The sequence below is a fragment of the Schistocerca piceifrons genome, chromosome 9 (assembly GCF_021461385.2).
Source record: "Schistocerca piceifrons isolate TAMUIC-IGC-003096 chromosome 9, iqSchPice1.1, whole genome shotgun sequence".
NCBI classification, from domain to species: Eukaryota; Metazoa; Arthropoda; class Insecta; order Orthoptera; family Acrididae; genus Schistocerca; species Schistocerca piceifrons.
Genome location: NC_060146.1, coordinates 32,293,994 through 32,309,258, shown reverse-complemented (window position 1 = coordinate 32,309,258; position 15,265 = coordinate 32,293,994). Strand labels below are relative to the sequence as shown.

Below are 15,265 nucleotides of genomic sequence, written 5' to 3'. Positions count from 1 at the left end.
TCTGAGAGCTTTGTGACTGTTACTCTGAAACAGCCGGATAGCCATTGCGCATGCGCAGAAGTGTGCAGCTCTGCCCAAATACATTCGGCTGCCCTCTGTGTGCCACGTGTGTCTTTCGTGAGTACAATACAAGTTCCACCTTTGTGTTCTTTTTCGGTATTTGTATTACTAGTACGCAGTGACTTCATACTGAATATGACGTCTATTAGTACTTCAAAACTGAAAGGCAGTAAACCGAATAGCCAGTCACAGGAGATTATACATAACGTTTTAATGTTTATGGAGGCTGAGTCCTCTCAGAGGATGAACATTCTGGTGGGGCAAGCTCATCTGAGAGCTGAAGTGGCCACAGGCGTTTTGCATAGCACTATCCAGAAAATTAAAAGGGAAGGCAAGCTATTGGAATATCGCGGGAAAAGGAAATTTGAAACTCCAGATAAAAAACGTAAACGCAAAAGAATTATAGATGTTGACAGTTTCGATTAGGTCGTTGTTAAGAGAATTGTTTACAACTTTTATCTGGCTGAAAAACGTGTGCCTACAGTGGAAAGAATTTAACAGAAGTTGAAAGAAGCAGTAGACTTTCAAGGTAGCAACACTAGTGTAAAGCGGCTACTAAAGAAATTCGGTTTCCACTGGAAGAAAACAAAATCAAATAGGCTGATACTGTTAGAGAGAAGCAATATTAGAGAAAAAAGAATATCATATTTGAAACAAATAAAAAAAGTAAGGAAGAAAACAGAGACATTGTTTAAGTTGATAAAACTTTTATTTTATCGTCACATGTAACTGGGAAATCATGGATTAAGAATACTGCTCACAGTCTCCTCAAAAAAGTATCAAAGGAACAACGCCTAATAACAACTCATGCAGGCGACAAAAATGGCTTTATTCCTAATGCGCTTGTTATGTGGAAGTCAAATCAAGCAACGGGAGATTACCACAATCAAATGAACCAACAAAATTATGAGAAGTGGTTGACAGAAAAGCTGATTCCCAATTTAAAATCCAACTCTATAATAATTCTCGACAATATGCCGTATCACAATGCAAAATAAATAAAGCTACAACATCTTACTCAACTAAAGACTATATCAGAAAGCGGATAACAAAGGAACGTATTCCATTCTCGGATGACATGTTGAAACCCGTTCTCTATGAGCTCATTCGAAGAACCAAGGCAACGACTGTCAAGTATTCCATCCATAAAATCCTTGAAACTGCTGGTCACGTTGCTTTACGCCTTCCTCCTCACCATCCAGAATTAAATCCAATAGAAAATATTTGGTCGACTGTAAAAGGCTGGGCAGCTTCTAGGAACGTTATTTGCAACGTAACGTTTGTGCAAAATTTGTGTGAGGAGAAATTTAAATCCATGAGTAAAGAAGACTGGATTCTGTTGTACGAACACATTAAAAAAATTGAGCGGGAATACATCCAGAAAGAAATACTTATCGACATTTAAATAGATAAAATAATCATAGATTTAAGTCGTGCAGACAATGATAGCGGAACTGGTTACTGTGATTTTAGCTCTGAAGATGACAGAGAACTGGAAGGAGTAGCTGTGCTACCTGATGATGACTGAATGTAAGTGCTCGCATTCTAAGCTCATCAGATTTCAAAGATAAAAAACCAGGACACTTTCGTGTATAGTTTACTGCAGTTACGTCTTACTCTTATTTTTCTTGCCAGGTACCTTGATATTTTGAAGCTGATAACAGACCTATGATGATGCTACAATTGAAGAACTGAAAACAAGAGTGCATCTTCAATATGTGAATTGGGATGGGAAATGTAAATATTACTAATCTGTAATAAGGCACAAAGTAAATATTTTATCCTAAGATTTACCTTAGTAGTATTTATGAGAAGAATGAATGGATTGATTTTAGCAGTTCCTCATTAGAAAGAAGGTATTTTATTATTAATACGGTAAGTATGGTAAATACTGTGAAATACATTTCTCTAACGTCTAACTACTAGGGAATTTAATTCTCATAATTTTTAATTAAATAAGAAATGTTACTGCACCCATTTTGTTTCTCGATTAAAACTGGGACAATTACATGTCCAGAGTGATTGTCTTTAGACACCTGGACATTAATGTGAAAGCTGAGATGTCTGGTCAGCCTAGCATAGCCAATGTTCTCAGGTTGGCATGCATACGCTTGCTCCGAGCTCCGCAGCAGTCCCCGCTGTGACATCACCCATGCTTTCAGATATCTGGTGCAGAGTGTACAGAAGAGGCAACGGGCAGCAGGGGGGGGGGGGGGGAGATAGCAGTGTAGGTATGCAGGAAGATGCTACGATGCTGCCCGTGGGAGTGTGCAGGGACATGGCGCGGCAGGGTGGTAGGCTGCCATATTCATCAGGAAGCTGTGCTGGTTGAGGCAGGTGGGGAGGGGAAGGGGGGTAAGGAGGGGTGCTGGGGGAATAGGTGGTCAATGTCATGCTGGTGTGGGAGCAAGGAAGATGATAGAGGGAGGATTACGGGAACTTGGTTGTGAGCCAAGTTGTGCCCACCATTTTACATAGCATGTTCAACAACTAAGTGGTCAGCTGTCTCTTTACCACAGTTTGGTGTTGGACTTTCATGCGGACAGACAGAATGTTAATGGACACAATCACATGGAATGCTGCACAGTGCTTCAGCTAAGATAGTAGACCACATGGTTGCTGTCACAATTGTTCCTGCCTGTGACCGGAAAGGAAATACCTCTGACAAGATTGGAGTAGATGGTACTGGGAGGCTGTATGACACAAATCTTTCACCTGGGTCTTTCACAGGCATATGAGCCATAAGACAAGGTGTTGGGAGCAGGGGGGGGGGGGGGGCGGGGGGGATATGGACAAACAAGAAGCTCACATAAGTTGGGTGGACAGTGGCGTAACAGTGAATTAGGGGTGGGGAGAATATTTCTCATTTCAGAGCACAAAAAATGGCAGTTGAAACTCTGGCAGAGAACATGGATGGTAGTGAGTCAAGTGGGCGGCAGTCTTTGTTGACAGTCACTGTGTATTTGTAGGAGATGATAGGTGACTTGGGAGAAAAGGTGCAGCAGATCTGTTGCTGGACAAGGTGGGGAGGTAACTTTCAATCTACATCTACATGACTGCTCTGTAATTCACGTTTAAGTGCTTGGCAGAGGGTTCGTCGAACCACAATCATACCTATCTCTCTACCATTCCACTCCCGAACAGCGCGCAGGAAAAACGAACACCTAAACCTTTCTGTTGGAGCTCTGATTTCTCTTACTTTATTTTGATGCTCATTCCTACCTATGTAGGTTGGGCTCAACAAAATATTTTCGCATTTGGAAGAGAAAGTTGGTGACTGAAATTTCGTAAATAGATCTCGCCGCGACGAAAAACGTCTTTGCTGTAATGACTTCCATCCCAATTCGCGTATCATATCTGCCACACTCTCTCCCCTACTACGTGATAATACAAAACGAGCTGCCCTTTTTTGCACCCTTTCGATGTCCTCCGTCAATCCCACCTGGTAAGGATCCCATACCGCGCAGCAATATTCTAACAGAGGACGAATGAATGTAGTGTAAGCTGTCTCTTTAGTGGACTTGTTGCATCTTCTAAGTGTCCTGCCAATGAAACGCAACCTTTGGCTCGCCTTCCCCACAATATTATCTACACTCCTGGAAATGGAAAAAAGAACACATTGACACCGGTGTGTCAGACCCACCATACTTGCTCTGGACACTGCGAGAGGGCTGTACAAGCAATGATCACACGCACGGCACAGCGGACACACCAGGAACCGCGGTGTTGGCCGTCGAATGGCACTAGCTGCGCAGCATTTGTGCACCGCCGCCGTCAGTGTCAGCCAGTTTGCTGTGGCATACGGAGCTCCATCGCAGTCTTTAACACTGGTAGCATGCCGCGACAGCGTGGACGTGAACCGTATGTGCAGTTGACGGACTTTGAGCGAGGGCGTATAGTGGGCATGCGGGAGGCCGGGTGGACGTACCGCCGAATTGCTCAACACGTGGGGCGTGAGGTCTCCACAGTACATCGATGTTGTCGCCAGTGGTCGGCGGAAGGTGCACGTGCCCGTCGACCTGGGACCGGACCGCAGCGACGCACGGATGCACGCCAAGACCGTAGGATCCTACGCAGTGCCGTAGGGGACCGCACCGCCACTTCCCAGCAAATTAGGGACACTGTTGCAACTGGGGTATCGGCGAGGACCATTCGCAACCGTCTCCATGAAGCTGGGCTACGGTCCCGCACACCGTTAGGCCGTCTTCCGCTCACGTGCAGCCTGCCTCCAGTGGTGTCGCGACAGGCGTGAATGGAGGGACGAATGGAGACGTGTCGTCTTCAGCGATGAGAGTCGCTTCTGCCTTGGTGCCAATGATGGTCGTATGCGTGTTTGGCGCCGTGCAGGTGAGCGCCACAATCAGGACTGCATACGACCGAGGCACACAGGGCCAACACCCGGCATCATGGTGTGGGGAGCGATCTCCTACACTGGCCGTACACCACTGGTGATCGTCGAGGGGACACTGAATAGTGCACGGTACATCCAAACCGTCATCGAACCCATCGTTCTACCATTCCTAGACCGGCAAGGGAACTTGCTGTTCCAACAGGACAATGCACGTCCGCATGTATCCCGTGGCACCCAACGTGCTCTAGAAGGTGTAAGTCAACTACCCTGGCCAGCAAGATCTCCGGATCTGTCCCCCATTGAGCATGTTTGGGACTGGATGAAGCGTCGTCTCACGCGGTCTGCACGTCCAGCACGAACGCTGGTCCAACTGAGGCGCCAGGTGGAAATGGCATGGCAAGCCGTTCCACAGGACTACATCCAGCATCTCTACGATCGTCTCCATGGGAGAATAGCAGCCTGCATTGCTGTGAAAGGTGGATATACACTGTACTAGTGCCGACATTGTGCATGCTCTGTTGCCTGTGTCTATGTGCCTGTGGTTCTGTCAGTGTGATCATGTGATGTATCTGACCCCAGGAATGTGTCAATAAAGTTTCCCCTTCCTGGGACAATGAATTCACGGTGTTCTTATTTCAATTTCCAGGAGTGTATGTGGTCTTTCCCACTGAAGTTGTTCGTTATTTTAACACCCAGGTACTTAGTTGAATTGACAGCCTTGAGAATTGTACTATTTATCTAGTAATCGAATTCCAACTGGTTTCTTTTGGAACTCATGTGGATCACCTCACACTTTTCGTTATTTAGCGTCAACTGCCACCTGCCACACCATACAGCAATCTTTTCTAAATCGCTTTGCAACTGATACTGGTCTTCGGATGACCTTACTAGACGGTAAATTACAGCATCATGTGCGTACAACCTAAGAGAACTGCTCAGATTGCCACCCAGGTCATTTATATAGATCAGGAACAGCAGAGGTCCCAGGACGCTTCCCTGGGGAACATCTGATATCACTTCAGTTTTACTCGATGATTTGCTGTCTATTACTACGAACTGTGCGACCTTCCTGACAGGAAACCACGAATCCAGTCGCACAACTGAGACGATACCCCATAGGCCCGCAGATTGATTAGAAGTCGCTTGTGAGGAACGGTGTGAAAAGCTTTCCGGAAATCTAGAAATACGGAATCAACTTGAGATCCCCTGTCGATAGTGGCCATTACTTCGTGCGAATAAAGAGCTAGCTGCGTTGCACAAGAACAATGTTTTCTGAAACCATGCTGATTACATATCAATAGATCGTTCTCTTCGAGGTGATTCATAATGTTTGAATGCAGTATATGCTCCAAAACCCTACTGCAAACCGACGTCAATGATACAGATCTGTAGTTAGATGGATTACTCCTACTACCCTTCTTAAACACTGGTGCGACCTGCGCAATTTTCCAATCTGTAGGTACAGATCTATCGGTGAGCGAGCGGTTGTATATGAGTGTAGGGAGCTATTGTATCAGCGTAATGTGAAAGGAACCTAATCGGTATACAACCTGAACCTGAAGACTTGCCCGTATCAAGCGATTTGAGTTGCTTCGCAACCCCTGAGGTATCTACTTCTAAGAAACTCATGCTAGCAGCTGTTCGTGTTTCAAATTCTGGAATATTCCATTCATCTTCCCTGGTGAAGGAATTTCGGAAAACTGCGTTCAATAACTCCACTTTAGCGGCACACTCATCAGTAACAGTACCATCGGCACTGCGCAGCGAAGGTATTGATTGCGTCTTGCCGCTTGTGTACTTTGCATATGAGCAGAATTTCTTCGGATTTTCTACGAAATTTCGAGACAATGTTTCGTTGTGGAACCTATTAAAGGCATCTCGCGTTGAAGCCCGTGCCAAATTTCCCGCGTCTGTAAATTTTAACCAATCTTTAGGATTTCGCGTTCTTCTGAACTTCGCATGCTTTTTCCGTTGCCTCTGCAACAGAGTTCAGACCTATTTTGTGTACCACGGGGGATCAGTTCCATCTCTTACCAATTTTTGAGGTATGAATCTCTCAATTGCTGTTGCTACTATATCTGTGAAAATCTCTGTGACTTCTTGCCATATTTGGAGAGGAACTATTCACACTGACCTTCTACAGAAACAGATTTGCGCCTTGTCCCCTAGTCACTTACAATCCTCCACAACCAACAAAGGAATGTCCCCAGTGTGGTCACTACCATCCGGGAGTGGAATAACTGAAGCATGTTCGTTTGTGTTTCAGCTGCCTCCTGTTATCCCCCAAGATGCAAAATATCCTCTACACCCCGCCCACAGTGGTATTCTGCACCTACATGGTGTCTTTGTTCATCCCTATTTCATTCCTGTTCACAATGCTTCATAGCAGGGTTTATATCCCTGTAAAAGACCTGTCTCGTACATCCTTCCACTAGCACCTATTTCAGCCCTGTCACAGGCATTTCCTCCCCCTTCAACATCTGGGCCACCTGTGAAAGCAGCCATTAGTCTACCGATTTAGCTCAAACCACTGTGCTGCACTCTGCTTGGGCAGACCTAACGAGCTCTCCGTCTGCACAAATGGTCACTTTAATATGGCGCAAAGACACCTGAACCACAGAGTTGCCAAGCATGCTGCACAAAACAGTGTGCTTGGCATCAGTATTGCTTAACAGTCCATGCCATTTGGATTCTTCCTACCAACATTAGCTTTACTGAATTGCACAGGTGGGAACTTCCCCTACATCATGTCCTTCTTTTCCCATAATCCTCCTATGCTCAATCTTCGCTACTCCCTATTCTTCACCTGCCTCTCTCCTGTCCCCTGCTTGCACTCCAGCCTCATCATACTCACTTCCCATCCACATGGTGCACCTGCATAATCCTTCCCTCCCCCAGACCATCCTAACACAACTGCAACATTCTGTTACCACCACATCTCTACACTTCCCATAGCGAGCACCAAAGCATCCCCTTTTGTACACTCACAGCCATTCCCAGCTAAGATCACTGTGCATTGCAGTTCGACCTTTAGAGGTCCCCAGCAGTAGGATTGACTTTCTGAAACCATCTACAAGTGATTTAAATTAAGATTGCAGGTATCACACTATGGTGAACCCTCATTTTCGATCAATCAATGAAAAAAATATTTCAGAACTTTTGCATGACTGTCTTAAGCTTTAAAAAAGGGCTGTAGCATAATGGGTATGCTAAGGTTGTGGCTCTGAATGTCGTTTGGTGCTTAACCTTTTTTTTCTCATCATAATGATTTTCTTCATTATTTTTATTCAGTTAATTGGTTTACACAGTTTTTTTATTTGTATTCCTTTGTCATACCATTTTAATCAAAGTTTTTATTCCCCTTGAAGGCGTCTTGTGATTGATTCACGAGTGCATGGCACGCATGGACCCTTCCCGGGCTGCTTGTCCTTCAGCGTGCCCCTCTCTCCCTCGTGCTCGCTCCTTCCCCACTGCCCCCTTCTTCCCGAAGCCCCTCTCTCCTCTCCCCTCCCCTCCTCTTCCTCGCTCCTTCCCCAAGCCCCTCTCTCCTCTACTCTCCTCTTCCTTGCTCCTTCCCCAAGCCCCTCTCTCCTCTCCTCTCCTCTTCCTCGCTCCTTCCCCAAGCCCCACTCTCCTCTCCTCTTCCTCGCTCCTTCCCCAAGCCCCTCTCTCCTCTACTCTCCTCTTCCTCGCTCCTTCCCCAAGCCCCTCCCTCCTCTACTCTCCTCTTCCTTGCTCCTTCCCCAAGCCCCTCTCTCCTCTCCTCTCCTCTTCCTCGCTCCTTCCCCAAGCCCCACTCTCCTCTCCTCTTCCTCGCTCCTTCCCCAAGCCCCACTCTCCTCTCCTCTTCCTCGCTCCTTCCCCAAGCCCCACTCTCCTCTCCTCTTCCTCGCTCCTTCCCCAAGCCCCACTCTCCTCTCCTCTTCCTCGCTCCTTCCCCAAGCCCCTCTCTCCTCTCCTCTTCCTCGCTCCTTCCCCAAGCCCCTCTCTCCTCTCCTCATCCTCGCTCCTTCCCCAAGCCCCTCTCTCCTCTCCTCATCCTCGCTCCTTCCCCAAGCCCCTCTCTCCTCTCCTCATCCTTGCTCCTTCCCCAAGCCCCTCTCTCCTCATCCTTGCTCCTTCCCCACTGCTCCATCCTTCCCCAAGCACCTCCCTCAGCATCGTTTTCCCCCACTGCTCCCTCCTTCCCCCCTCTCGGTGTTCTTATTTATGTTGACCTGGCTATCCACCTGGTTCCCTATATTCCTTGTAGTTTTGTTCCTCTTGCCTGCTCTCTATCATCCTTTTTGCCCTTGGGGTGTGACCTCCACTTCTAAATTTTCTGTCTTTAGTGTGAGTCATTTGGGGAAGAACTCCCTCCCTATTGTCTATGGTGTGAATACCCCGCCCCCTCCCTACCCCTCTTTCTTCTATACCATAGGCCTCCTCTGCCCCACTACGTCAGCAGCATGTGGAGCAAATCTTGCTTGGTGGGGCCATGCACACATCTGGCTGAGCCCCCTGAGAATACAGGAATGACACCATTGATACCTGAGCTGTTGCCTCGCCATGTATGCCAAGGTGTGGTTGCTTGTCATCTTGCAGCACCAGGCAATGGCCTCAGTGCCAGACGGCTCGTTGGCACCCATGGGAGAGACCCTGATTGGAGTGGGTCGTATCGGGGTGCATGCTTGATGCATGAAGCGCATCAAGCTGTGACAATTTGGTTGTTCTCAAATGGCCGTCTCTTTGAGGAGTACCAAATCACTTAATGTTGCTTCGCATGACCCTGCAGTCTTCCCTTCCCTGGCTGCACCCTGGGAGGAGGGCCACACTTGCTGCCATTGGATGAAATACCTTAATTGCTACCTGGTTTAAACTAGGACAGATAAGGACACATTCACCACCACAAAGCCATGGATTTTTGTCCACCTATGCTTGTAAATTGTCATGATCACCACTCTCCACACTCGGCAGATTGCCCGGCTTACAAGAAAGAAAAGAAGATCCAAGAGTGTACGGCCCTGGATTGTTTGTCTTACAAGGACAAGGCTTCCCCGGCATCTTCAACCCCTTCTTCTCACTTCAAATCAGACCCAGTTTTTATGGATGTTACCCTATCCTCATTGGTGATGGCCACACACCTCCTCTTGGCTTCTTTATGTCTAACCTGGACTCTCATGACACGATAATCCAGTGGAATTGCAACGAATATTACTGTCACCTACCAGAAATACAACACCTAGTTTCCTCTTATTCTGCATTCTGTCTTGCACTTCAAAAAACACACTTCTGTGATGACCACTCTCCATTGTTTCGTGGTTCTTGTGCATTCTGTCAGAACCGTGCCGGCGCCCAGATAGCATCTGGAGGGGTCTGCACTTCGGTTCACACTGACGTCATTATTTCTGGATCCCCCTTCATACCAACCTGGAAGGAATAGCGGTACGAGTACAATCGACACCAGCAATGACTATTTGCAATGTATACCTCCCTCCAGGCAGGACACTTCCTCACGTTGAACTGCCTACCTTAATACAGCAACTTCTGCCCCTGTATCTCCTCCTCAGGGACATCAATGTGCACCACACCCTTGGGGGAGAAGTGCCACTTCAATGGGCTGGGGGTCTTCTAATTGGTAAACTTATTACAGACATTGATTTGTGTCTCCTTGATGACTGTTGTCCTACAACTTCACTGCTGCTAATGGTACCTTTTCTGCCATCAGTCTCATGACCTCCTCCACTGCTGTCGTGGCTTCACTACAGTGGTCACCCCATGATGATCTTTGTGACAGTGACCACTTTGCAGTGACTGTTGTTCTTGTGCTGCCGCGAGGCAGACAGGCCCCCACCTTGGGCATTCTGTAGGGCCAATTGGCCTTTATGTATGTCTGCTGTGGACTTTGACTCTTCTCTTTCAGACTCCATTGATGCAGTTGTGCAAGACATCTCTGACACTAGTCTTCATGTCGCTGGCATTGCTATCCCCTTTACCACAGGCTCCCCTCGTTGTCGCCCGGACCGTGCTGGATCAAGAATGTAGCAGTCGCTGTCCACGACTGCTGACAGGCGCTGCAACAATTTAAACAACATGCTTCACAGACTAACATTATCGCTTTTAATCATCTCCTTGCTGAGGCGTGCCACCTTATTAAGCAGAGTAAGAAGGAATGTTGGGAGCACTATGTTTCCTCCCTGGAGACTTATGCCTCTTCATTCTAGGTTTGGTCCAAGCTCCATAGCCTTTTGGGCCGCCAGCAACAATCAACTATCCTGGGTCTTATCCTACCAGGAGTTCCATGTACTGATCCATTTGTCCTTGCACAACACCTCCCAACACACTTCGTGATAGCATTGGCATCCTCTTCCTATCCTGCGACCTTTGTCCGTCAGAAACAATTAGTTGAGTGTTTGTTTGAACTGCTACCAAGCTGAAGCCTATAGTGAACCATTCACTGAATGAAAATTCTTGCAGGCTATTACCTCTTCACATGAGTTGGCCCCTGGCCTGGATTCCAGCTGCAACCAGATGATCCAACACTTGGACATTACCCAGAGGCAACATCTACTCGGGGTCTTCATCTGCATTTGGCTCATAGGTGTCTTCTCGCAATGGCAAGACAGCGTAATTATCCCTGTACTTAAATCTTGGAAGAACCCAATGTCTCTTGACAGCTTCCAGCACTTTGTAAACTGCTCAAGAGGATGGTTAGCTTTCAACTATGTTGCGTACTAGAGTCTCGGGGCTTATTGTCCCCGTGTAGTGTGGTTTCCAGGAAGGATAATCTACAACTGACAATTTACTCACATTGGAAACAGCATCTACAGGCTTTTGCTAAACGCCAACAGCATCACGGTCTTCCTTGACGTACATACCCTCCATGATTGGGGTTTTCACAGGTCCCTTCCCATTTTTATCCACGAATTTGTATCCCATCGGCACTTCCAGGTTCGGGTTGGCACTTCACTTAGCACCCCTTGGATCTAGGAGAACGGTTTTGTCCAGACTAGATAATGGTGCTCAGGTTTATGGCTCGGCAGCTCCTTCCATTTTGAAACTATTTGACCTCGTTCATTATTATGTGTTGCGCCTCACTGTAGGTGCCTTTTGCACTAGTTCAGTTGAAAGTCTCCTCGCAGAAATGGGATTTGCCCTCTATAAATATGACAGCGCCAACTCCTCATCTGATATGCAGTCAGTTCCCTGACTGTCCCGTGTACACCATCCTCTTCGCAAACAATGGATGTCTCCCTCCTGAAACCCTCATGTGGGATTACCAGTTGGAATGCATCTCTCTTCCCCCTGTCATGATTTTCATCTCCATTCAATGGGATGTGCCCCGTGTATTTCCTCTTGCATACCACCTTAGATGGTGCCTTGACCAGGATTAGGATTGACCTATTCCAGGGTCCTAAAGTCTCTGTTGCCCCTACGATATTCTGGCATCTTGTGTGTTCCATCCTTCAAGAGTTCCATGGTGCTACCATCTTCTACAGTGATTGTTCTAAAACAATAGATAAGATGGGATATAAATTTACATCTCCTACTGGCATTGAACATCATTTACTGCTGATATCATGGGGTGTGAGCTGCTACCCATTAACAAGGCCCTTCATTTTGTTACTCAGGCCTCCCTCCACAGTGTTTTCATATGTACTGACTCTATGAACAGCCTACAGTCCACAGTCCGACGCTACTCTTGTCACACTTTGGTCTGTGCTGTCCATGACCTCCTTTCGGCCCTTGGCTGTGCCCCTGCTCAATTGTCTCTCTCTGGATCCCAAGTCATGTCGGCGTCCCAGGGAATGAACTGGCTGACCATTTGGCTAGAGAGGCTCCTTCCTTCACCTCTTTCTTCTCTGCCATAGGCCCCCTCCGGCCCACTAGGTCACCAGCATTTGGACCAATCTGCATGGTGGGGCCATGTACCCATCTGGCTGAGCCCCTGAGAACGCAGGTATGACACTATTGATAACTGAGCTGTTTCCTTTCTGGATTTCAGCTGCAGATATGTGGACACACGTCGGATCTCTCTTTGCCCAGAAGTGGAATGACATCTCGTGCGCTACTGCTCTCAGTAATAAACTCCGCAAAATCAAGGAGACTACTGCAATTTAGCACTCTTCCTTCCACTCCTCTAAGAAGGAGTCTGTCTTTTGCGACCTACGCATCTTTCATACTAGGCTCATTCATTGTTTTCTCTAGCATAACGAGCCACCCCACAATGTGACAGTGGATCCAGACTGACGGTATCCCATATATTGGTGGAATGTCCCATTCTTTTGGTCCTTTGTACTAAGTATAGCCTTCCAGATTCCTTGTCTTTAATATTAGCAGACGATTCATGGATGGTTGAACTGGTCCTTCGTTTTCTACATGAAAGTGATTCTTATTTTCAGTTAAAAGGTTTTGCTTTACTCGTGGAACCAGGAGCAGGTTGGTTGTGGTTGGGGCCTCTCTTTGCGTTTTCTGGGTCGGGGACCCATGACAACTTCCCCTAGTGAAGACTGCTCTTTTATCCCTCTGTTTTTCCAGTTTTTAGATTTGGCCTACCATTTTTTGCCTTGTACTGTCTGTATTTTTAGCTTTCTCGCTTTATAATGTGACCCCTCTGACTGGATCCACCCACTTTTATCAGACACTTCTATCTTATGCAATTAATTTTTTTGCTGTTTAGTTCCACAACTCCCCTCAATCAATCAATAATCGTTTTAACTTCATAAATTGCTCTTTTTTTCATTCTTTTCCACTTGGAATCTTTGTGCGTGTGAATCTAATTATTTTTATTTATCTATCATAATGTTTAAACAGTTGAAAATGAGATCTCTTGTTCCCCCCCCCCCCCCCCCCTAGTGACTGTGCAATGGTGGCAAAAATGTATTTTTCATTACAAGATGAGCTGCTGCCTTTTTTATGGTAATCATCTTACAAAAATTTAAAATATAAATTCCTATTGCACTATGGACAAAATAATGCAGGTGAAGATTTAAACGAAGGTAGGGGTTATAAGTAAAACAAAATTCAATCAAAATGAGGAATAGAAATAATGAATGCAATCAAATGGACGAAAATATAGGGTGATAAAATGTAGGAAATTAATTGCACTTAAAAAATAAAAGTAATTGAAATAACATGAACAACATTTGCAAATGGTAAAGTGGAAAAAGAATTATGCAAAGAAAAGCGAGCAAATTAAAAAATGATACGATAATTAAAATGTGATAAAGAAACAGAAATAAAAAATCAAATTTAATCCATTTAATTCAATAAAAATATCAAAGCATTTGACAATTATCGAATTTGCAACCTTCTGTATGTGAGACCAATACTCTATCCATTACGCTACAAAACTATTTTATGCATCAACATTTGAGCATCATGTAAAACTCAGAAAATTTTTTCTTTTAATCGGTTACTCGCAAATGTGAGTCCAGAGAGAGTGGGAGTGTTTCTACACCTGATGAAGAACTTTGTCCAATAGCCTGACAATATCCAATGGTCTGTGTCTGTCTGCTACTCAAGGCCTCCTTTGTGCAGTGAATAGGAAACTATCCTAATCTATATTGTTATTACTCCATTGTTGTGTTTACTATATGTGTTATAGGGGGAAACTGATCAATTCAGTTTCTATCTTTCCATTAAGAAATCATTGACCTGACTGTGCAAAAATGTATAGTTTCTCCATTACATGTGATTTAAGTGACTGAGTGTCACACAGTTTGCTCTTCATTGAAATGAACATTTGATTTTATCATTAGTTTGTTCCATGTTTCTGCATTCTTTCTATCATTGAGCTGGAAAAACCTGGGTCAATGCAAATTGCTTAATTATAAAATTAAATGTGTGACCAACAGTCCTTTAATAGGCAACACTTTCCAAAAAACAGCAAACCTATTTCAGTCACATAAAGTGAAAATAGCTTTTTCCATAAACTACAGCAGGAATTAGTTCACAGCTTACACAATAAAATACATTCTACAATCAGAAATACACAGAATCACATGTAAAACTTATTCAAGCTACTACGTAGGTCAGACTGGCAATAATTTCTGTACTAGATATATGCTAAAACCACACACACACACACACACACACACACACACACTGTACACGCATTAACATAGATTAATATAGATCTTAAGACACTCCATATCTTGACCTTAACCCAGATAGTCCTGAATTATTTGTTTTTCAAAATTGATTTATATCTTATCTACATTCATGCACAAGGTTATAAGGAAGAAAGTAAAAACAATTTTGTGTATTTATTTTTATTCAGTATTTCCAAAAATGGGCGTCCTTCCAGAAGGACGTCAGGACAATAAGGGAACATGTTTTTAAAGTATATGACATTGCACAATTAACTTGTTTTTGTTTTTATACTTTCAAATAAACATAAATAAATTAGAATTATTGTCTAAAACAGCTAATAAATTCAAAAAACAATGAAAATAACCTATACACTTTTTTTTATGCACTAGTATGATAAGACAAAAAGCAACAAACATGAAGTGGTTCGTCTCCATTTACGCACATAGTAGTAGCTTTTTTGTGGCAACTTCGACATTTCAGCTGCGTCTTCTTTTTTGTTATCTCGTCCGTTGGCAATTCAGCAACATAATGTTCTCTTCCATCAAATCTAGAATCTAGTTTTGCCCTCTTACTAGGACATCCTCTGCTGGTTGTGACTCTTTTGTTACTTTCAAGAATTGCAGTGACAATTCGACGACGAAATGTCAGATGACCTATGGATTATTTGTTGTGCTTGTAAAGACCCCAGGCATTTTGCTCTGCAATGTCTACAAAATGTGCAATGATCGAGAAATACCATTTTTCCCTCTTATAGAGCATCTATATAGGGATTCCTTTTGG

The 15,265-nt window shown here is 44.9% G+C and overlaps 1 protein-coding gene across 1 annotated transcript in view; it reads right to left on the bottom strand.

Annotated features, from left to right (window-relative positions):
* LOC124716892 (disheveled-associated activator of morphogenesis 1) overlaps positions 1-15,265 on the bottom strand; it is a 415,554-nt gene that overhangs the window by 2,250 nt on the left and 398,039 nt on the right. The window lies entirely within an intron of this gene.